The 24,583-nt window shown below is 41.4% G+C and overlaps 1 protein-coding gene across 1 annotated transcript in view; it reads right to left on the bottom strand.

Annotated features, from left to right (window-relative positions):
- The window catches only part of TENM3 (teneurin transmembrane protein 3), a 2,200,211-nt gene that overhangs the window by 1,225,001 nt on the left and 950,627 nt on the right, over positions 1–24,583 (bottom strand). Inside the window, exon 6 of the mRNA XM_043546023.1 lies at positions 1,735–1,897. The gene's annotated coding sequence lies outside the window, so the exon portion shown is untranslated. The remainder of the gene's footprint in view (positions 1–1,734; positions 1,898–24,583) is intronic.

Raw genomic sequence — 24,583 nt, 5'->3', positions numbered from 1 at the left:
GTGGGAGCTCAAGTGGCTTTAGTGGCCTCTGGCACAATTTAAACAGCCCTGAGGGGCACTTTAAGTTACAGTAGCCTTCATGGACTTCCCAGAATCTCTGCAGGAGTGACTGCCGCTGTCCCACCACTTACATGTCCCTTACACCGAAGCTGATGAGGGGTGGTTCAGAAGGTAGCCTGCAGCTGTCTTTCTTAGTTCCTACACTGGGGATATTCTTTCCCTCCCAGATTTGGGACTTTAAAGGCCATTTTATACTATTCCAAGCTTTTTATCAAGCATTCAGGAACTGGAGCAGGGATGAGAATCATAGAATATCAGGGTTGGAAGGGACCTCAGGAGGTCATCTAGTCCAACCCCCCTGCTCAAAGCAGGACCAATCCCCAACTAAATCATCCCAGCCAGGGCTTTGTCAAGCCTGACCTTAAAAACCTCAAGGAAGGAGATTCCACCACCTCCCTAGGTAACGCATTCCAATGCTTCACCACCCACCTAGCGAAAAAGTTTTTCCTAATATCCAACCTAAACCTCCCACACTGCAACTTGAGGCCATTACTCCTCATTCTGTCATCTGCTACCACTGAGAAGAGTCTAGATCCATCCTCTTTGGAACCCCCTTTCAGGTAGTTGAAAGCAGCTATCAAATCCCCCCTCATTCTTCTCTTCTGAAGACTAAACATCCCCAGTTCCCTCAGCCTCTCCTCATAAGTCATGTGTTCCAGTCCCCTAATCATTTTTGTTGCCCTCTGCTGGATGCTTTCCAATTTTTCCACATCCTTCTTGTAGTGTGGGGCCCAAAACTGGACACAGTACTCCAGATTTCAGAGTAGCAGCCGTGTTAGTCTGTATTCGCAAAAAGAAAAGGAGTACTTGTGGCACCTTAGAGACTAACAAATGAGGCCTCACCAATGCCGAAGAGAGGGGAATGATCATGGGCCTCCATCTGCTGGCAATGCTCCTACTTATACAACCCAAAATGCCGTTAGCCTTCTTGGCTCATATCCAGCTTCTTGTCCACTGTAACCCATAGGTCCTTTTTTGCAGAACTGCTGGCTAGCCACTCAGTCCCTAGTCTGTAGCAGTGCATGGGATTCTTCCATCCTAAGTGCAGGACTCTGCACTTGTCCTTCTTGAACCTCATCAGATTTGTTTTGGCCCAATCCTCTAATTTGTCTAGGGCCCTCTGTATCCTATCCCTACCCTCCAGCATATCTACCACTCCTCTCAGTTTAGTGTCATCTGCAGACTTGCTGAGGGTGCAATCCACACCATCCTCCAGATCATTAATGAAGATATTGAACAAAACCGGGCCCCAGGACAGACCCTTGGGGCACTCTGCTTGATACCGGCTGCCAACTAGACATGGAGCCATTAATCACCACCTGTTGAGCCCGATGACCTAGCCAGCTTCCTATCCACCTTATAGTCCATTCATCCAGCCCATACTTGCTGGCAAGAATACTGAATCACCCACTGGGCAGGAAGAGGTTTATATAAGAAAAATATTATCACATGTTGATAACCTCTTACTAGCTATAGCTCAGTACATGTTTTTCAGAAAGAAATAAATATAGTTAAATAAACCTAGCTATGATTAAAACAGCAAACGTGTCCTGCCTATGTTTTGTGTATGGACTCTTTCCCTCATGTTTATCCTAGAAAGAAATGCAGGTCACCTCATTTTTTAAAACAAGTTCCTTTTCATCAAGGAACTGCTTTTCCCTTGTGGTCACTCACCAATATTTACAAGGCAAGGTCACTTTGAATGCCACCAGCAGATGAAAAAACAGGAGGAGGGACTCTTTTAGTCTTCACTGAGCTGGTGGGTTCTGCCAAAGTGACAGTCGACATTGACATTACACTAGGGACAGGTTGTCGTAGTCTCACAGCCCTCGCTCTGCTGTGGAAAAACAAAACAAAAATAGAGAAGAAAACAATATGTACATATTTTTCATATAAAGGTAATGCAAAAGTATTAAAAAACAGACCTTTTGAATATAAATAAAGCTTTAATCTTGGCTTTGAAAACAGTTACCTGAAACCTACTTTAAAAATTAAGATTTAAAAAGACTCCTACAAAACTGATTAACCTCCTGTAAAATTAACCCATCACTTTGAGGGCTTAGTAAGAAGGAAACAGCCATAAACATCCTATGTACCCAGCTAGTGATCAAAGGTAGACAGAAGAGTGAAAATTTTACTGAAAACAGGGAAAGACTCAGATTTGTAGCGAATTTTATATATTATATACACATATAGGGCAAGCACCAACCATATTTTATAGCTACATGTGGCCTACGGAGAGGCATAAGAAGGGAAGACTGAAATTATTAATAAGGCATTTTTATTTATTTATTTATTGCATTTTTCTATCATCTATGTGAATTATTACCTATATGCCTGATATGTCCTAAAAGAAAAAACTGTGATGAATAAATAAACAGCTCTAGAAATCTTCAATAGGGTGCTTTACCTTGCAGGGAATATTATCATTGGCTTTTGATACAATTTCTGCTGCAGGGAAAGACTTTCAAAGCTCAGAATGCTGAAGTATTGCCAGGCGCTCAAAGACCCCCTGCTATGCGCGTCAAACTAAGAAATCTCTCTGAACTTGTCGAATTAAAAGTCATCTCTCTCTCTCTCTCTCTTTGCAACCCCTGCATGAGCTGGGAAGCTCTGTCCTCATTTTTTAAGGCCTTCCATGGTAAACAAATGGAGCCTGGAGCATCTTTATTCTTTTCAGTCACATAATTAAAATTCTTTTAAAAAATATAATTGAAGGCAATGGATTTCAAAAAGGAGGTTCTAGTTAATAATGCGACTAAAACAGTTTGAGCAGACCATATAACTTTACCATTCAATTGTGTTTCAAAGCTAAAAGCAAAACAGCTTGTTAAGATCCTGGGTAAGTGTCTTTTTTTTTTTTTGATTGTACATCAAGAGGATGCTCCAAACTTAAACATCTCAGCAGGATTTATGCTTTCTGGAATGTCATAAGACTTAATTACTGAAACTGCAAAGAGGAGTAAACTATTAAAATATGAACAAAGCCACATGAGATCCCCGGTTGCTGCAAATCATTATTTATCTATCCCACACCTAAATTAAAGAACTTTAATTTATGTTTGTGTTTTCTTGGCAATGCTCTTTCATTCATCCACAATGTTGCGTGCAGTCATGACCTTGCAAACAATTTCATATCTAATAGTGCACACAATGTTAACTTACTGTGAGTGTTGCTATTGTAATGATTGGCGGTAATAAAATATTATATGAATTTATCACACATTTCCACTCCTCTCAAAAAAAAAAAAAAAGCTCATCTGTAGCATTAATCTGGTAGGGGTGTGCAGAGCACCTACCCATGCTCCTGGAGACATTGGACCTTAGATAGTCACTGCCTCCAGCATCCTTGTGGTAGAACAGCTGCTTGCATTCTTGGAGGAAATCCTGTGTGTGTTCTTCAGGATTCAGTGCAACTCAGATGGCTGGTGTGGAGTTGGGAATGGGACCCTCTGGGAAAAGCAGAGCCACTGTAGCAGATACCCAGCCTACTCACTACACTAAGAGACAAACAGGGGAAGGCCTCCCCTCTGCCTCAACAGGGCAGAGAATAACTGAGTTCCTAAGCTATGGGCCTTCATTTTTTAGTAACACTTGGTGATTTGTGACAGCATGTTGAAGTTCTCTATTTATGAATGTTTGTAATAACAGCAAAACCACAAATACATAAACGGGTGAAGAAAGAAAATCATTAGCCAGAACAAGACACAATCCCTTTCTACCATTATGTTCAATGAGCACATTAATCAAACCATGTTATTACTACAGCAAACCAGTCTTTTACTCAATTGTCCTTTGCACAGTGCGAAGGACATTGAGCAAAAGGAACCATGTCAAGGGGACTAGTCTGTATCTGATGCATCTCTTAAATAAAAACAATGTGGCCCAAAATGTATATTACATACCAGAGGTAATAAGAGTTTGCCATATGAGTGAAGGCTCTAATTTCACTGGTTTAACTGGGCCTTCACTGAAAACTTCAGAGAAGTGAGTTGCTTAGACAAAGACTTGCATGAAATATGATTCAAATCCATGAACAATGATCAAAGACTATTTGGCCTGCCCAATTTTCTTCTGTATATTTGTTAATATAAAGTTGATAATAATGAATGTGCATGTTATTTAAAAAAATATTTCCTTGCCAAGATCATAATCTGTACCAGTGTTGCTGAAAAGGGAGAGGTGTGCTTGACAGGGATAATTCTCTGGGCCCATATGGCTTTACAGGTCTTGAACTTCCCCTGAAAGCATTGATTATTTCAGGAGTAGACTAGAAGATGCCTAAACCAACATAGACAGCACTTCTAAAATCAGATTTATAAGAGAATTAAAAAAATATATCAAACCAACCAAACACTTTAGCTAAGGTAATTCCTTCCTCTGGACCTCCAGTGAATCTTTCTATATTTGTCTTCTAGGCTGTACACAATTTTGGACAAGACTGCCTGGATATTTTGTACAGTACCAGCTGCACTGTTAACATTTACATAAATAAATGTTTACAAAGCACTTAGGAATGTAGCTGGATGAAGAGCTGATTTTTTTTAGTTTGCTAGCAGTTTCAAAAAAGATTTTGGTTCAACTCAAACCAAACCCAAAAATTCTGAAAAATTTCATTGAATCAAAAAAATAAAATAAAAATCTGTCTTGGGTCAAATGAAAAAACATCTACCCAAATGATTTCATTTTCAACCATTTATAAAGAGTTAGACTACAAAGTGTCAGGTGACGGAGGAGGTAGTGGTATTAACATTATAACTGTTAGCTCAGTTAGAGTACTTGCCCAACAAGTGACAGACCCAGGTTCAATTCCCCTTCTGCATGATAAGAGGGGTTTGAACTTGCATCTCCTATCTCCCAAGACAGTACCCAAACCACAAGGCTGTAAGCTATTCGGAGGTGGGTCTCTCTATCTCTCCACTGAACTTTGTATAAAAATTATGACTAATCACGGGTAAGAGAATGAGAATTAAGTGGCTAGGGCACTAACCTGTGAGAGGGGAGAGACCAATTCAAACCCATGCTCCTTCACTGGCTGTTTTGTGGATCTAGCTTTTTTCCCCCCACGGCTAAAACTATTTGGCAAATTTGTGTTAAATTTGTGAATAGTTTGGGGGTTGGGGAAAAACTGCATTTCCTGGCAAATCCACTATTAGTCTGAAAAACTTTGCCCAGCTCTGCTCAAGAGGGAGTTTGGTTGGAGTGAAGGCATACCATTTCTATTACCTGTATGAGATCTCAGTTCATACAGAGTTGGAAAAGGCTTTTGAAATCATCTAGTTTACACCTGGCATATTCAGAACTTTAACACAGGCATAAGTATAGTAATTTCCATACCAATATTATATATGTTCATTTGCATAGTCATTTCTCTGTTAGCAACACAATACCTTTCCTGATAAGGAAAGGTCCTCTTTACCAAAGCTAAGCACATTTTAAAGAACTCCTTTGAAAAAAATGACAGAGGACAGAGTGAGGGAAAGGAGACAGAGCAGGGGAAGGAATGGGAAATGGAGCAGGAGGGTAAGGGAGGCAGGAAAAAGACCACAAAGGAAAGGAAAAGGAAAGCGTGAGAGAAAGAGGTGAGGAGGAAGGGAGATGAAGGTGGAAGGAGAAGAGGGATAAAAAGAAATAAGTGAAAGGGTCAGGAGAAAGGGGTATCACAGTGTGAGGTGGATGTAAGGGAGTCGAGGTATCCCCACTGTGTTTTGGGCCAAAATTTTGTTGCCCTACTTGACCAGCACTTTTTTCCAGCTTGGTTTTTTAAAAACGCCAGTGAATAAGAGTCTTTATTTTCTTATAATTTCTGTGAACACTTTCCAGTATCTACATCTGAGTCAATCCACTTTAATCCCCCCCACCCTTCATTTCAACTGGTTACTTGAAGTGCTATGGCAAAATGTTCAGCCTCAGCCTTTAAGGGTTTCTGCTTTTTGTTTCCACTTGTAAATTGACAAAAGCTATGGACCCATCTTGTGCATTCTTACACATCTTACTGAAGTGGAAAAAATTGCTTTTGACCACTATCATCACTTGGGAGGTTAAAATATGGATTATTTCAGAGGGCAACTTCCTTTAAGACATTTGCTCTTTAAAAGCCTCTGCACTCTCACACTCCAAGAAAATGACATATGATGCCAGTAGCAAATAAAGGTTCTTGGAATAGAACTCCTCAAAATAAAGCTTTATCTTCGGTCCCCGAATTCAAAGCACTGTTGTCTGAGCCAGGGATCCTAAAGGAGTTGTTTTGATGATCCAGATAAATAACCTCTGTTTCTGGAGGTGTGGCTGGAGAGGGAATAAGTGAATGGATGTTCAAAACACCAATTCAAAGCAGAGGGCAAGACAATTTGCATTTTCACACAAATGCTAGCTAAACCAAATTAGCTGTTCTGAATCTTTTCCAAAAGAAGCAAGCAGTGCTCTCCTTTGTACTGTGGTTAACACTGTTGCAAGGTGAGAGTGTGTCAGAAATTATCAAATGAGGCTTGCCTGAATTTCCAGTGACCAGAATGTTATTCCACACAATGTCTCTTCTGTGTCTTCATGAAACCATGCCCTTTTTGCTAAACTCTGAGATTATTTTTTCTTGTGATCATAGCAAAAACCCAGCCTACTATTAGTCATTGTATCTAGACCAGAAGAAACAGAAGGAACAACTGAAAGAAGTTTGCTACAGGCAGATGAAACTAGGCCTCTCTAGGGGTCAGCAAAAGCTGTGTCAACACTTTGAGTCTATCACCATCAATACAGACTGCAGGTTTCCATTTTGAAGTAGGTTTAAGTAGAATAACTTTCTAAGCCGGGGTGGACAAACTATGGCCCGTGGGCCGGATCCAGCCCATCAGGGATTTGGATCTGGCCTGTGGGATTGCCACCCCTAAGGCACCGCTGGGCTAAGGCAGGCTCCCTGCTTGCCCTGACTCTGTGCCGCTTCCGGAAGCAGCTGGCACCATGTCCCTGCGGCCCCTAGGGAAGGGGGATGGGGGGCAGAGGACTCCTCACGCTGCACTTGCCTGCAGGCATCGCCCTCCACAGCTCCCATTGGCCAGGAACGGGGAACTGCAGCCAATGGGAGCTTTGGGGAGGTACCCACGGGCAAGGGTGGTGTGCAGAGCCTGCTGCGCGCTGCTGCCATCCTGGAGCCACTCAAGGTAAGCAGCGCCGGGCCAGAGCCCACACCCCAAACCCCTCCTGCAACCTGCACCCCAATCCCCTGCCCTGAGCCCCCTCCAGCACCCCTCACTGCACCTCAACCCTATGCCCTGAGCCCCCCTGAACTCTGCACCCTCTCCTGCACCCCAACTCCTGGCCGTGAGCCCCCTCATACACCATGCACCCCAACCCCTTGCCCTGAGCCCCTTCCTGCACATCACAACCCCTCTCACACCCCACACTCCCTTCCGGACCCCAATCCCCTGCTCCAACCCTACATTCATGGCCCTGCATGCAATTTCCCCACCCAGATGTGGGGAAGTAGAATAACTTTCTAAGCCGGGGTGGACAAACTATGGCCTGTGGGCCGGATCCAGCCCATCAGGGATTTGGATCTGGCCTGTGGGATTGCCACCCCTAAGGCACCGCTGGGCTCAGGCAGGCTCCCTGCTTGCCCTGACCCTGTGCCGCTTCCGGAAGCGGCTGGCACCATGTCCCTGCGGCCTATATATATAAACAAACTCTGGTAGAAATCTGGGAGGGGCGGGCACGTGACCCTGCATGACCCCACACACGTCTCATTTTAGGGGTAGGTGGGAAAAAGTTATTGTATCTTTCTCCACTTCTCCATGAGACTAACACAACACTGTTACCAAGGTGCATCAAAATGAAAGGCAGCAATAATGCATAATGGGAAGGAAGAAGATATGACCCATCAAAAAGAGAAAAAGGGAACAGAAAAGGAGGGAGGGAGGGCAGGAGGGAGAGATCTTGGGGAAGGAGGGAAAAGAGACAATGTCGTAAATTGAGCTGAGAATAATAGACAAAGAACAGGTGGGAAGAGGAGCTAAAACAACAAAAAGAAAAGCAGAAAGAAAATCAAAGATGAGAGGTAGGGACAGGACAGAAAAAAAAATCAGAAAATCCTTCATGCTAGAAACATCACCTCTTGTCAGTTACACAGAAAAACAGTGTTTATGGAAAAGCCAGATGAGTGAACAGAAAACAGCAAAGGGAAAGTGAAGCACAATTCACTTGACCAAAGGTAAAACTAAGAAGAAATGAAAAGATATATAAAAAGACAGAGAGACAACAATACAGGGAATAGGGTCAGATTTCTTTTGCCACCCAGTGTTTCAAAATATTTCCTGGAGGTGTACCCACAGATACCTTCATTAGAGCTTGAAAAACCACAGTAATTTTTTCTCCAACCATTAGTATCTTGCCCTGCCTCTCTTGCCTCTTTATTTCAGTCTGACTCATTTACTAGGGATTTGTCACTGGATCCGTTTGAAGGTCATGTGCAGATTTGGACATCATCTCATAGCTACTTTGTTATTTCTATGTGTTATGAGACAAGGTGGGTGAGATAATATATTTTATTGGACCAAATTCTATTGGTGGAAGAAATTATGCCTCTTCCACCAAGAAAAGTTGGTCCAATACAAGATGATATCTCACTCACCTTGTCTGTCTTGTATCCAACATGGTACAACAGCGCAGCAAACAACACTCTTCACCTGAATTTTCAGGCTGCTTACACCACTGATTCTTAAGCAGTTTGTTTAAAACCCAACTATTAACATTAACAATTTAGTTTAAAATCAAATGATAGCAAATTCAAACTATGAAACACAGGATGATGTATTCCCTACAAAAATCTCATTTGGTAAGCAAGTAGCTACATTCTGCACTTGTTACAATTTCTACATGGTTTTAAGGTGCTGCACCATATAGAATACATTGTAGTAATCCAGCCTTGAGATTGGATCTCACCTTGATTTCTCGACCTCTAACCTTGAGGTGAAATTTGGATACAAAATAAAGGCTATAGCATTCTTGCCAAGCACATATGAAAGCACTCTTGACAACTGCTGCTATATAGGCACCTAGCATTAGATGCATATCAAACAAGACACCCTCCCCAGCTTGTGAGCCTGCATGACAAATGCCACCATACTCCACAACTGGGGCTACCGATATAGTCCCAGTGAAGTCACCAATCATTTTTTCCAAATCAAATGATGGTAATATATAGCACTGAAAGGGGTGTACGGTCTGAGAGAAGTGATTACCACTTTCCTTTCCTTCCATATGAAACCAAGGCTAGGAACATGTCAATTAAAAAAATGAAAAGCTGGCAACCATTCAATCTTGAAAATTCTGAATAAAACTAACTCTTCTAAAATCAAAAAGTAAATACTGACTCTGAATGGACTGGGGTTGTTAGTTTGTTCTGCCTTCCTATTCACCACTAGCTCTCCAATATGCTAATGCATATCTTCCCTCTCAGATTTTATATTCCCTCAATATTATTTATTTTTTAATCTTTTTCCCCTTTCCAATTTGGACCTGTCTCCCTTTACTGATTTTCTCCATTCATAAGAGCCTTTTTTATCTCCGCACTGGGGCCACTGCCTAGGTATCATCTCCCCTGGGTTCTGTACTTTATCATCCCTCTGTTCCACAGTCTTGGTGCTCTGTATATCAGTGTCTGCCACCTAGCTTTGGTGCTCCCTTTCTTTACTCTCCCACCACCACCCCTTTCTTTGTGCTGTGTTGTCCCTAATTCTGCCTAGTCCCACATGCTTTGCTCCCTATTATGCCTAACCCCATGTGCACTGTCCCGTACTATCTCTCACCCTGGTCTCTTCCTGAGAGTTACTGCCACCACACTGAAGGAGCTCTGGCACCAGCTTCCATCCCTTTTCCAGCACAAGATGCTTCACACAGTGCCACTGGGTAGGTTTACCTTGGGACTGGGTAGAGATGTTTCCACACCACTCATATATTGGAGGGAGACTCTGTTCCTAAATAGTTTGGACTCATAATGGGGCTTGGAAGTAAGGCCATGGTATCAAAAAATTATCAAGTGGGTCAGAAAGCCTGCATAAGGGGTGAAGTAGTGGCCACTAGTCCTGCTTACTGGAATAGAGATACTAAAAAAACAGTGCTGTTGTCCAAAAGCTTGCCTGTGGGTTCGGAGTGTCTGAATTTCATCCCTACCCCTAATCTTCAAGGCTCTCTCTCCATAAAGTCTGATTAGACTTTGAGCAGGGAGGATGAAGGTTCACTCTTTTGATATAAGTGTCTTTTAAATGGTAAAAATCAATTTTAAAAGGTTCTCATGCACAAAATCTTTACACTGCCTTTCATTTTCACACCCATAATGTCACAAAGTGCGAGGAAACAGAACTCATAAAGACAACTGAAATATATATACACCAAAATATATTTCTAGCTTTTTTCCTTTCATAAAAATATATATTAACTAGAAGTGTTTTTTAAAGTAAGTTTGTAATTGCAGTATTTTTTACTTGGATATATCCTGCTATTTTCCCTGTTGATATAGGAGTTCTTTGAACATACTCAAGTTGCAGCTCCCTCTATAAAACTCAGGCTGAACCAAAGATTGTATAATGTATATTTGTCACATCCAACACTAAGGGTGGGGGAGTACAATGAATGGCGGCTGACACAGTTATAACAGTCAGGCACACAGCATTGGTAAGGAACTGTTTTTGTTGATTCTCACATATTGTTAGAACTATTCATTCTGCCATAATATTGCATAATGCATGACAGAAGAAAATATCTGGATTAGTGACAGCACATAAGGAAGTAGTAAATTCTGGAAGATCTTTGTAGCCAGAAATAATTCATGTAATAATTTAGAGAAATAATGAAACAACCAGGTAAACTACATTTTGTATTATAATACAAATATTTCCTCTTCAGAGAAATCATAGAATCATAGAATATCAGGGTTGGAAGGGACCTCAGGAGGTCATCTAGTCCAACACCCTGCTCAAAGCAGGACCGATCCCCGACTAAATCATCCCAGCCAGGGCTTTGTCAAGCCTGACCTTAAAAACTTCTAGAGAAGGAGATTCCACCACCTCCCTAGGTAACCCATTCCAGTGTTTCACCACCCTCATAGTGAAAAAGTTTTTCCTCATATCCAACCTAAATCTCCCCCACTGCAACTTGAGACCATTACTCCTTGTTCTGTCATCTGCTACCACTGAGTCTAGAGCCATCCTCTTCGGAACCCCCTTTCAGGTAGTTGAAAGCAGCTATCAAATCCCCCCTCATTCTTCTCTTCTGAAGACTAAACATCCCCAGTTCCCTCAGCCTCTCCTCATAAGTCATGTGTTCCAGTCCCCTAATCATTTTTGTTGCCCTCCGCTGGATGCTTTCCAATTTTTCCACATCCTTCTTGTAGTGTGGGGCCCAAAACTGGACACAGTACTCCAGATGAGGCCTCACCAATGTCGAATAGAGGGGAACAATCACGTCCCTCGATCTGCTGGCAATGCCCCTACTTATACATCCCAAAATGCCATTGGCCTTCTTGGCAACAAGGGCACACTGTTGACTCATATCCAACTTCTCGTCCACTGTAACCCCTAGGTCCTTTTCTGCAGAACTTCTGCCGAGCCATTCGGTCCCTAGTCTGTAGCATTGCATGGGATTCTTCCATCCTAAGTGCAGTACTCTGCACTTGTCCTTGTTGAACCTCATCAGATTTCTTTTGGCCCAATCCTGCAATTTGTCTAGGTCCCTCTGTATCCTATCCCTGCCCTCCAGCGTATCTACCACTCCTCCCAGTTTAGTGTCATCTGCAAACTTGCTGAGGGTGCAATCCATACCATCCTCCAAATCGTTAATGAAGATATTGAACAAAACCGGCCCCAGGACCGACCCCTGGGGCACTCCACTTGATACCGGCTGCCAACTAGACATGGAGCCATTGATCACTACCCGTTGAGCCAGACAATCTAGCCAGCTTTCTATCCACCTTATAGTCCATTCATCCAGCCCATACTTCTTTAACTTGCTGGCAAGAATACTGTGGGAGACCGTGTCAAAAGCTTTGCTAAAGTCAAGGAACAACACGTCCATTGCTTTCCCTTCATCCACAGAGCCAGTTATCTCATCATAGAAGGCAATTAGATTAGTCAGGCATGACTCGGCCTTGGTGAATCCATGCTGACTGTTCCTGATCACTTTCCTCTCCTCTAAGTGCTTCCGAATTGATTCCTTGAGGGCCTGCTCCATGATTTTTCCAGGGACTGAGGTGAGGCTGACTGGCCTGTAGTTCCCAGGATCCTCCTTCTTCCCTTTTTTAAAGATGGGCACTACATTAGCCTTTTTCCAGTCATCTGGGACCTCCCCCGATCGCGATGAGTTTTCAAAGATAATGGCCAATGGCTCTGCAATCACATCCGCCAACTCCTTTAGCACTCTCGGATGCAACGCATCCAGCCCCATGGACTTGTGCTCGTCCAGCTTTTCTAAATAGTCCTGAACCACTTCTTTCTCCACAGAGGGCTGGTCATCTTCTCCCCACGCTGTGCTGCCCAGTGCAGTAGTCTGGGAGCTGACCTTGTTCGTGAAGACAGAGGCAAAAAAAGCATTGAGCACATTAGCTTTTTCCACATCTTCTGTCACTAGGTTGCCTCTCTCATTCAGTAAGTAACTTTCCTTGACTTTCTTCTTGTTGCTAACATACCTGAAGAAACCCTTCTTGTTACTCTTAACATCTCTTGCTAGCTGCAACTCCAGGTGTGATTTGGCCTTCCTGATTTCACTCTTGCAAGCCCGAGCAATATTTTTATACTCATCCCTCGTCATTTGTCCAATCTTCTACTTCTTGTAAGCTTCTTTTTTGTATTTAAGAGCAGCAAGGATTTCACTGTTAAGCCAAGCTGGTCGCCTGCCATATTTACTATTCTTTCTACACATCGGGATGGTTTGTCCCTGTAATATTGGCACAAAGTATTTTCAGAATATGATAAATTAAAGATTTTCATATTTCAATATGAAGTCCAAAATATGTGACATTCCCCTTTTGAACTAATTAAGTGGTAAGCAACTAGAGGGAAACATGCTCATGTATAGTTGGAGCTTCAGATTAAAGCTATGATATGTATATTTGTATATATATATGTATATATGTATATTTTAAACTGTTTTTCATTAATGGGAATGTATGCTTTTGTATATTATTAACGGCAGTAAGAAATTCATCCAATTTCTTAACACAACCAAGAAACAACTAAGTCCCAGTCCTACTCCTATATAAATCATTGGCAAAATCCCACAGACTTCAATAATAGTAGGATTAAGCCTTTATACCTGTTACAGTAGATTACAAAGATCTGTTCTGCTCTGTGATTAAGGAGCTTCTGCCAATCTTTCCAGTGAACAGGGAGTTAAAATGTTCATTAGGAGTTGATTTAGGTACTCAGGCCCAGATCCTCAAAGACATCTAGATGCCTAACTCCTCAGTTCTTAAACGCCAATACTAACACATCTTAATTGCTTCCAAAAACACCCTATTTGCAAACCTAAAATTCAGGCCTGTTTCCTTGAAAAAAATACTGAGATTCATGAAATTTTAGCAGACCTAAGATATGAAATCTTCAGAAGCCCCCAACATATTAGACCCTGATAGTTACCAGGCAAAAGAAGAAAATATCTGAGCTCTAGTCTTGAAGTTGCTGCATAATAAGGGCAAACTCATATCCAGAGAGCTATGTGATATCCTGAAAAACTCATATTCTGGTACACAACACTCAGTTGGACCCATCATCCATGTAGAGTTAACTGGTAGTTATGAAAGGACTTTATTACAGGCCTCTGTCTCTGCAAATTATCTTTCCTGGAGCCTGATGCCCAGTGCGCAGCACTGCGAGTAATCCATATCTCCAAAAACAACACTGGAACTTTGACCTCTGACAGTTCTGGTAAAGTCTGCAATGCTGTTTCCCCTGATAAAGCCTACAAAATAATTCCTCCTGCTTCCCTTGTCCTCTGATTAAATCCTCAATTCATTCCTATAGCTTCACCATTTTCAGCCACCATGTAGGGTTTTGGTCCTCCACCCAGGTCTTACCCTCTATGCCAGAGACATTATTGCATTTCTTGCAAGGTTCCCAAATTGTCTTCCATTTCTTTGTGCACTGACCTCCATTTTGTTTTCCATGCTGTAAAGTTTAGAATATTAATTTGCTGATTCTCTCACAGAAGATCTCATCTCTTAGGTACTCAAGGGTATATATTTAGATAATCTTTCCTGTACTTGAACCACTATCATTTTTTTCTTATTTTTTCCACCTCCGCTTCTCAGGATATTATCTTTCATTCCAGATCAGAAATCTTGAAGAAATGTTTTCTGATCTTTTATTATACAATTTCTGTGTAAAGGGTAAGTTTCAGGTCTTCAGAATCAATTTTAAGTTAAGCCTTATGGGAGAGCACAGACCAACCTGTGTGTCCTTGCACCCAGTCACTACAAACCTGTATAATAGCTATATGAAATTGTTAGAGGTTTGGAATGCTAGAACAGGTCCCAGTGTAGGTACATTAGGGGGAAGAGCATGGGGGGGGGAGAGAGAGAGGCTACAGTGCATGATAAATACAGTTTATCCTCTTGCTCTGTAACGTCATGGATTTACCACCAGATATGATCATAGAATCATAGGACCGGAAGGGACCTCAAAACGTCATCCAGTCCAGTCCTCTGCACTCAAGACAGGATTAAGTATTATCTAGACCAGGGGTGGGCAAACTATGGCCTGTGGGCTGAATCTGGCCCCTCAGGGCTTTGGATCCGGCCCACGGGATTGCCACCTCCGTGGTGCCGTGGGCCTCGTGCCCCTCCGGGAAGCGGCTGGCACCACATCCCTGCGGCCCCTAGGGGAGGGCAGTCAGAGGGATCCATGCACTGCTTTTGTCTGTGGATACCTCCCCTGAAGCTCCCATTGGCTGGGAACTGGGAACCATGGCCAATGGGAGCTTTGGGGGAGGTACCCACAGGCAAGAGCAGCGAGCGGAGCCCTCTGCTCCCTCTCTCCTAGGGCCCGCAGGGACGTGGTGCCGGCTGCTTCTGGGCGCAGGGCCGGGGCAGGCAGCCTGCCCTGGCGCATGCTGCTGCTACCCCGGAGCTGCTCCAGGAAAGCAGCGCTGGGCCAGAGGCCGCACCTCAAACCCTTCCTGCACCCTGCACCCCAACTCCCTGCCCTGAGCCCCCTGCCTGCAATCCAATCCCCACCACACTGCGCACACCACCTGCACCCCACACCCCTCCTGCACCCCAACACCCTGCCCTGAGCCCCCTGCATCTCAACCCCCCACCCTGAGACCCCTCCCACACTCTGCACACCTCCCTGCACCACTGCCCTAAGCCCCCTCCCACACGGTGCACCCCTACCCCCTTCCCTGAGCTCCCTCCCACACTCTGCACTCCCTCCTGGACCCCAGCCCCCTGCCCCAGCCATACATTCATGGTCCTGCATGCAATTTCCCCACCTAGATGTGGCCCTTGGGCCAAAAGGTTTGCCCAACTCTGATCTAGACCATTCCTGACAGGTGTTTGTCTAACCTGCTCTTAAAAATCTCCAAAGATGAAGATTCCACAACTTCCCTAGGCAATTTATTACAGTGCTTAACTACCCTGACAGTTAGGAAGTTTTTCCTAACGTCCAACTTAAACCTCCCTTGCTGCAATTTAAGCCCATTGCTTCTTGTCCGATCCTCAGAGGTTAAGAAGAACAATTCTCCCTCTTCCTTGTAACAACCTGTTATGTCCCCGCTCAGTCTTCTCTTTTCCAGACTAAACAAATCTAATTTTTTTCAATCTTCCTTTACAGGTCATGGTTTCTTGACCTTTAATCATTTTTGTTGCTCTATATGATGTGTGTCTGTATTTAACACTCACTAACTTATATAAACACAATCATAGAAAATATAAATCCAATATTGCACATGTGTAATAATGATAGACAGATGCACTTGTAAATTTTATATTACAACCATTCTTTTATAGTTTCTATTTCTCTCTACAGCTAGTGTTGCAATTTACCTGACTTTTCAGATCAGCCAATCATGTCTTTCTATTCCCAAACATAGATAGAATTTGACACTGCCAACTATAAACTCTGAAAATAAGATTTGGGAAGGCAGTATTATATTATTCTGGTACCAAGTAAAATGGCTGTACTTAAGGGTTTGTCAGCATACCTATCATACGCTCATTTTTTAGATGATAATATTTCAATCAAATCAAATCTGAATAGGCTAAAATGCAGCAGTGTCACTCAAGTGCTCTTATATCCCTCCCACTTCCCCTCCAATCTGTAGTTTTGTTTAGATACAACTATATTCAGGTTTTAGAAACCAGCAAAATTAAATCATTGTTCCTAATGCTGTTTCATTGCTAGTCTCTTAGCCAAAAATGGCTTGATTTTTAAAAGGGAACTTAGAGGAATTGTCATCAATGTTGACGAAAAACATCTGATAGCAGTTCAATTCTTTTAAGCTACTAGTTCAGATAGTTGATTGAGTATCTGCAGTAGTTACTTTTCATGATTCAGTGCCATGTAAGTATGTTGTAATTCGAAAATAAACTTCTTTATGTGGAGTATTTATTCATTTTTCAGTGATTAATATCTTGATTGATTCAAACACTGTGTAGACTACAAACCAAAAAAGGAAGAAATTAAATTCTGTAAACACAGCTCACAAAAGATACAAGTGAATTTTTTTTTGTCATTCCTTAAAATAATAAGTTGTATAATAAGTTTAAGTAATATCAAGTAGCAATGCTTCTCCCTAGTACTTTTTATGCTGTCACCTCTGGTCATGCAACAAAATGTGTGTGTGCTAGCAACAGAAAAAATAGCCCAGTAACATGCTAACATCTCCCTTCAAAGCTGCGCTATTTCTAGTAGTACTGGAAACCTCCTACAATTTTGTGTTCAGTACTACAGAACATTTATAGATTTGTTTTAACTGTTTATTGTAAAATATGTATGAAAGGCACACTAAACAGGGCCACTTTCAAAGCTCCATAATTCCATATTGCCTACAGCACTGCACTGTTTTCATGTCTTCCTTCATTTTCCCTGTGTTGCTTACAACCCACTAAAGCAACCCACTAAATTACATCTCATTTCCACCTTGTTTTCTTCCTTTTCTCTAATATCAATTTCTTCTTCCATACTCCGCGCACATGCTTGGAATAATCTCCATACTGATGTATTCATCTGTAAATATACCTCAAACTTGAGTAACAAATAGTGTGTAGCTGTTATTCCCCTAGAGAAGAGACCACATTGTGACTCAGAACCACACATAGGTCCCTGGTTCCCCACTTGCTCCAAGAAGGAAGTACTCTGCAGCGGCACAGATTACTTCTCCCTCTGTTCTGGCTCAACTGTGCTGGCCAGGCCATTAAGGAAGATGGAGTCCAGGATCCATCATACCTTCCCTCCCCCTCCCTGCTCACCTACATGGAAGTGGGAGAAGCAGCCCCATGGAGGCTTCTCTCCCCACCATGCTATAGTCCACAATTCCCCCTTACTGTTCTACCTGGGTATGCCGGACAAGCCACAATCTTGTCCAATATGTTTATTATTTTAACTTGAAAAACTTTTATTCGGCGTTTATAGCACAGACATTAAGGGAGAACATGTATAAATGATTTCTGCGAGGTTAAAAACTAATATAGCTGCTCCATGAAATCATGAGCCTTGGCATGATGCTTTACTATCAGTTAAACTCTTAAAATATAGACTAAGAAGCACCTAACTGATGTCACTATCACTATTTATTCTACATGTAGATTTGTATACATGAGAGAAAAATTCCAGTCCCTGGACACCTCAAAAGAGTTCTCAAAAATATTTACAAAAAGGGGGGGGGGGCATAGTAGTAATTAAGGAAATAATAATACTTAGCACTTACATAGCATGAGGTGGTGTTCAGGAGGTGGCCGGCCACTCTTAGACAGTGCTTTTGAAAATTTTACTCCAAATGACTGAGACGATGAGTTTTGGAGAAGGTGGCAAAGCAAGATAGAGTCCAAGCACGTATTAAAACCTAATCTCCTGCATCCTGATCTCATTCTTTAAACACCTAATCTTGATGCTTTCCTTACACAAACTGTTCATTTCGAAACAAACAACCGTAGTTGCAAAATAATCTGATTCTAGGAACACCAGGATTAATTTGAAGCAACGTGTTCCACTTCAATTAGGTGTCCAAGAGCTAACTTGCTACCCCGCACCCATTCAGTTATAGTTACATGCAATGTAATAGGTCACTTCATGAAATGTAACTTACTACAGTAAGTGGATCAAGTTTTGAACCAGAAGAATGACTCACAATAGTGGTTTTTAGCAGCTGGTTTTCTTTTTGAGAGAGATCATCATGAAACAGATTTTTTGAAGGCTGAAACCTCATTATTAATCTGACTGTAAATAGCATTTGGGAGGAGTAGTTAGTCTGATCCTCATTTTTCATGGTCTCTCTTGATTTACAGACAGCTGAAAGACAATTTTAACTCTTAGGTAAGATGCAATATTGTGTGATGATTAGAAGAAATATACTGACAGGTTTCAGAGTAACAGCCGTGTTAGTCTGTATTCGCAAAAAGAAAAGGAGGACTTGTGGCACCTTAGAGACTAACCAATTTATTTGAGCATGAGCTTTCGTTGATTGTCATGCACAGTGTGGGGAGAGTGGTCAGTTTGGATGAGCTATTGCCAGCAGGAGAGTGAGTTTGTGTGTGGGGGGGGGGGGTGAGAAAACCTGGATTTGTGCTGGAAATGGCCCACCTTGATTATCGTGCACATTGTAGGGGGAGTGGTCACTTCGGATGAGCTATTACCAGCAGGAGAGTGAGTTTGTGTGAGTATGGGGGTGGGGGAGTGAGAAAACCTGGATTTGTGCTGGAAATGGCCCACTTTGATTTTCATGCAGGTTGTAAGGAGAGTGGTCACTTTGGATAGGCTATTACCAGCAGGAGAGTGAGTTTGTGTGTGTGGTTTTTGGAGGGGGTGAGGGCGTGAGAGAACCTGGATTTCTGCAGGAAATGGCCCACTTTGATTATCATACGCATTGTGAAGACAGTGGTCACTTTGGATGGGCTATTACCAGCAAGAGAGTGAGTTTGTTTGTGGGAGGGCGGAGGGTGAGAAAACCTGGATTTGTGCTGGAAATGGCCCAACCTGATGATCACTTTAGATAAGCTATTACCAGCAGGAGAGTGGGGTGGGAGGAGGTATTGTTTCATGGTGTCTGTGTATATAATGTCTTCTGCGATTTCCACAGTATGCATCCGATGAAGTGAGCTGTAGCTCACGAAAGCTCATGCTCAAATAAATTGGTTAGTCTCTAAGGTGCCACAAGTCCTCCTTTTCTTTTTAAGAAATATACTGCAATCCAAAATGGTACATTTCTGGAAGAACTGAATACGACCTTCACTTCGTAAGTGGAACTCTTATTGAAATCTATGGTGATTTAAAGTGAGCTTGATTTTAGGATCAAGCCCTTATTTGTTGCTGCTGTTGAAGAGTGGAGCAAATACAGGAGGCACGGAAACTCAAGTTGGCAGGAACAGACACAGATTTAGCCTCACGAGGCACTACAGCATCAGGTACCATAATTCAAATAAATAAATAAATAAATAAAAGTGGATCAGTGTGCTAAGATGCAATTCTCTGTGATTTTATTAAGCTACAATTTTTGTACAGAGGCCACCATACTGGAACAGATATCCCTCACTCTATTTTGTAGGCAGTGTAGAAGTAAGTGACTTACTTTGGACTAAGCAAAAAGGAAAATTCCTCCCAAATATAAGTTAATGCCTTTCCTCTAGAAAGAAAGGAAGGGAGTACGAAGGGAAGGAATTAGGAAGAGACTGTTAAAAAAAATGAAATGAAGTTAGGGACCTCGATAAATTAATCTAATGGAGAGATTTGATTTTTGGGACGGGGGTTGGGGGAATAGCCAGGAAAAAAGGCATCTCTGTATTCAGTACACAGGTCAGAAGTATGTTTCATTCCTTTGATGCAGACACAGTGGCAAAATGACGACAGACACACAGATAGATTTTAATCATCAACATGCAACTTTTAGTAAACACCCGGTGGGAGAGCGGGGGGCACTATCCGCCCATCACCCATAGTCTTCTATACCAGGCATTTGATTGTTTCTAGTGTGGGGGTTACAGAGCTCTTAGCATACAACCCATAACTCAGGGTAAGTTCTCTTCAGCCTATTCCCCACCACTCAGCTTGCCCCTTCCCCCTGTCAATGAGGAGGATGGAGGGTGCAGAAGGGAGGGGACCTCTGCCTGAAAAGGCCACAAAGTCTCACTCTATCCAATGAACCCAAGGCCCATTACCAAAATGCCATGTGTTTTTACCTCTGGCAACATTCATTTTATTCTTTTAACTGCACTGGAAACTGGCTGCAAGTTGCAACACATTAACATCTCAACCAAGCATATCAATAAGGTAACATGCATATTCTTACTTAAGTCACGGTGGCTTAAAGATGCTGTGAGGAAGGTAAAAAACTCTCTGGTCCTCTACCAACTGGCCCACAGAAGAAAAAAATATCTTCCTAGCCCTAAACAGTTGATTGGGTACACCAGCAAAATCAGGCAGGCTGGCTCTAGTTCCTGCTGGAATGGAGCCAAAAGAGACTCCGAAAGGCCCCTGGCTAAGGTTAAATCTCTGGAGCTGGGGAATGCAGGCCAATCTGCACTGCTTCTCCACAACTGGCCAATGGATGCCAGAGACTCAAAGGGGGAGAGGTATGGAGGAGCTACCTGATGTGCCTCAGTGTCTCCCTCCCTCGCGGTTGGGGCTATCCCCTTTCACTACCTGCCCCATCAAGTTCCCCCACCCATTGAGGTGCGTGGGTGGCATTTGCCTCTTAATCTAAAATAAACAATCGTTTGTGATGAGAAATCCCTTTTCCCTGAAACTTAGATATGTGCTAAATAAATAGATCTAATGGAGAATTTTGATTTTTTTGGAAGGAAATATCCATGAAAAAAGGAGGACAGTGCACAAGTCCTGAATTGCTGCCACAGTTAAGAAAAACAGGATACAGATGAAAAAGATTTTTTTCAAAATAGTATAATTTGTTTGTATATGAAAAGTTGAGGCTGAGGTTGGCAATCATAATGTCTGTTTCCTGCATACATGACATATTTTAGATTTTTGCTTTCATTGACAGCTTACACTAAAAGTCTTACACCAAAAAAGAAGTGGTAAGATGCCCTGGTATTTCAACATAACTAAGATTGACTAGACCATTAGTAAAGTTCCAATGTTGTAATACATCATAAAGCAAAGTTTTGAAAATAAATAAAAATTTGTTCATGTCATCAATTTATTGGTGAAGTTTAACTTGAATTCTATGGCTTGCCCAGGTGAATCTTTCTGCAGACCACTCACATATACAGTACTAACACTGGTGAAATACTGCAAAAGTATTTTCTATTAATATTCCATAGAATTTTTGAAGTCCCTTGAATTGTATTATACCCCTTCTCTGATAGCTTTACAAGTATAAGCTAGCAAACAAGTATACTACAAGGAATGTTTTACTGAAAAACAATATTTAAGCAGATATTGCAGACTACCCATGATGTTTAATAATAAATATATGCACTGCAAGTCAAATCCCAAGCATTCTGTAAAACTAAGGAAGTTCAAGTAAAAGAAGGAAATCACCATGTTAGCTACATCCAGGCACATTCTTAATATTGAATATTCACAACAAATTGCTCATGAACAAGCTGCAAACCAAGATTTATTTGCACAAATTCTTTGGCAAATTATTTTGAACATGAATAAATACAAGAAAATTGATATCTGTTTAGACTTTTTGTGACCATTAAGTTACGAAATTCACTATGAATTATTACACCAGCTACATATGCAGAACATTCATTATTTCTTAAGTGAAAAAGAACAAAGCCTTCATTTTCTGAAAACAAGGAGTTTTGCAGGCTATTTCCTCAGTCTCTGTAAACACAGTGCAGTAATTCAATTTTGCACACCGTTCTGCTAGACACACAAAACTGACATAGTTACTCTGTTCAGAACAATTTACACAGAATATGACTTGTTGGTGTGTTCAGGGAACAACACTCAACTGTAACTGTGACCAACTGCAGTTTCCTCCAGCTCAACACACACGTTATTTTTAAAGTTGTATGCTACAGACCGTATTTTGACTCTTTTCCACTATTTGATTAATTCACATTCAAAACATAATATACCTATCTTCACCTAATAATGAGAATATGTGACATCGCCTAGAATATCCAGAGGAGTTAGAAGAGCTTTCATCTCATCCTTTCCTTTAAAATACAATTGTCTCTTTGTTTTACATAAAATACAGCCCTTTAATATTCAACTGTTCAACAATTATCAGGTAATACTTCAGAAATACTTCATGTATCCCATTGTTGATATTCTTCAAGAAAAAATGCAGAAGGTACTTACCTCAAACACAACACACTCCCTTTTACACAATTTCAGAAAATAGTCATTTCATATCTATTACCCTGTCACAGTTTTCTTAAGATTTCTAACCTCTCAAACTTACTCCTCTTATTACACACCATATGATTTATGAGTACCGATAGGTAGAGAGACAGCTGTGAGATTAGCATTGTAACCCATCTCAGATCACCTCAGGGACCGTTTCTTTTGAAATGCACTGTCATATTGAAATGGAATTACCACACATTTTGGGGCAATTCTGACATGTACTTTTAAATTAACTTGCTCAGTTGCTCAAATAAACAAATAAATAAATAAAATAAAAATGTAGGGGGAAATACAAATCAACAGGCTGTAGGGTTTATTTTATTTTATTTAATATTTCTACATACAAAAACAGATTTTCTTTGTACTGATGCTGAACATGTTATGTGGTTTAGCTACAATTTCACATATTTTATGTAGGCTTTCTGTTGTAAATACAAAGCATATTCTTTCCAGGTAACTGACACTAATCATTAAGTAATGCCTTAGGTTTAAAATAGTGATCAATATCTGTGCATCAGATATGTAATGCATTCTTTTGAAAAGCATTATGAGATCCAAGGACATTGTAAATTTCAAAAAAGCGACGAAGCATGACACTACATGTACTGTACTGAGATGATACTGGTTTTCAAGTACAGCACATTATGAGGGAAGATGTAAGGATGTGGCCTTTTCAAGGACCTGATAAGTGGTTTTATTTCAGTAAAATGTGTGCATGAATATGTTTATTGTGATTACAAAACATGTGCAGCATTCAAAAACTAAAGAAAAATATACATTTTCTGATCTACTCTCCCAATATTTATGCTTAGTCAAAATTCAGAATGCAGTTTGGGATCATTATGTTATGGCTTTTGCTTCTTGTGTTATAGTCAATGTAATGTAATTATTTTGATTGCTTTATCCAAACTGAGATATAGTCAGTCTGGATAAGACCTTAGACCCTCACTTAAGAAATTAACTTTAGAGCAAAGTTGGGACCATTTTTCCAGAGTGTAAAAGTGGGTATCAGGGCTGCATGGTGCCTCTCACTTGTGCATCTGTGCAGCCGACAGTAACAATGGAATTTTTTTTCTATATTGTCATTAACAACTTGTCTAGGTTAGTGCGGCTCCTAGAGCCAGATTAGCATTCACCTCAACCATCAATTTTGGAAAAAAAATACAACATGACCTATCTACACTAGGATTTTACAACATGGTTGCTATGTCACGGTCACTAAACAGCTTTTTTCCTAGCCTATATCTACAAAGTAAAAAAAAAAGTCTATTTAGGTTAAGGAACCCACGTTAGCTAACTGGGATTAAAATAGCAGTGAAGACATGGCAACTCACTCTTAACTCATTGTCAGTAGCTCCAGTGCAACCCCATTCTCTCCTATAGGCTATAACTCAAACTACTAACAAGAGTTAAGAGCCGAGTTGCCATGTCTTCACTGCTATTTTAATCCCAATTAGCTAAGGCAGGTGTCATAAATATAAAGGGAAGGGTAAACCCCTTTAAAATCCCTCCTGGCCAGAGGAAAAATCCTCTCACCTGTAAAGGGTTAAGAAGCTAAAAGTAACCTCGCTGGCACCTGACCAAAATGACCAATGAGGAGACAAGATACTTTCAAAAGCTGGGAGGAGGGAGAAAAACAAAGGGTCTGTGTCTGTCTGTGTGATGCTTTTGCCAGAGACAGAACAGGAATGGAGTCTTAGAATTTAGTAAGTAATCTACCTAGGTATGTGTTAGATTATGATTTTTTTAAATGGCTGAGAAAATAGCTGTGCTGAATAGAATGAATATTCCTGTCCATGTGTCTTTTTTGTAACTTAAGGTTTTGCCTAGAGGGATTCTCTATGTTTTGAATCTAATTACCCTGTACGGTATTCACCATCCTGATTTTACAGAGGTGATTCTTTTTTTTACTTCTATTAAAAGTCTTCTTGTAAGGAAACTGAATGCTTTTTTCATTGTTCTAAGATCCAAGGGTTTGGGTCTGTGGTCACCTATACAAATTGGTG

The sequence above is a fragment of the Chelonia mydas genome, chromosome 4 (genome assembly GCF_015237465.2).
Source record: "Chelonia mydas isolate rCheMyd1 chromosome 4, rCheMyd1.pri.v2, whole genome shotgun sequence".
Classification (NCBI taxonomy): domain Eukaryota; kingdom Metazoa; phylum Chordata; order Testudines; family Cheloniidae; genus Chelonia; species Chelonia mydas.
The sequence above is the reverse complement of the archived record's forward strand: the minus strand, read 5'-3'. Positions and strand labels throughout refer to the sequence as shown.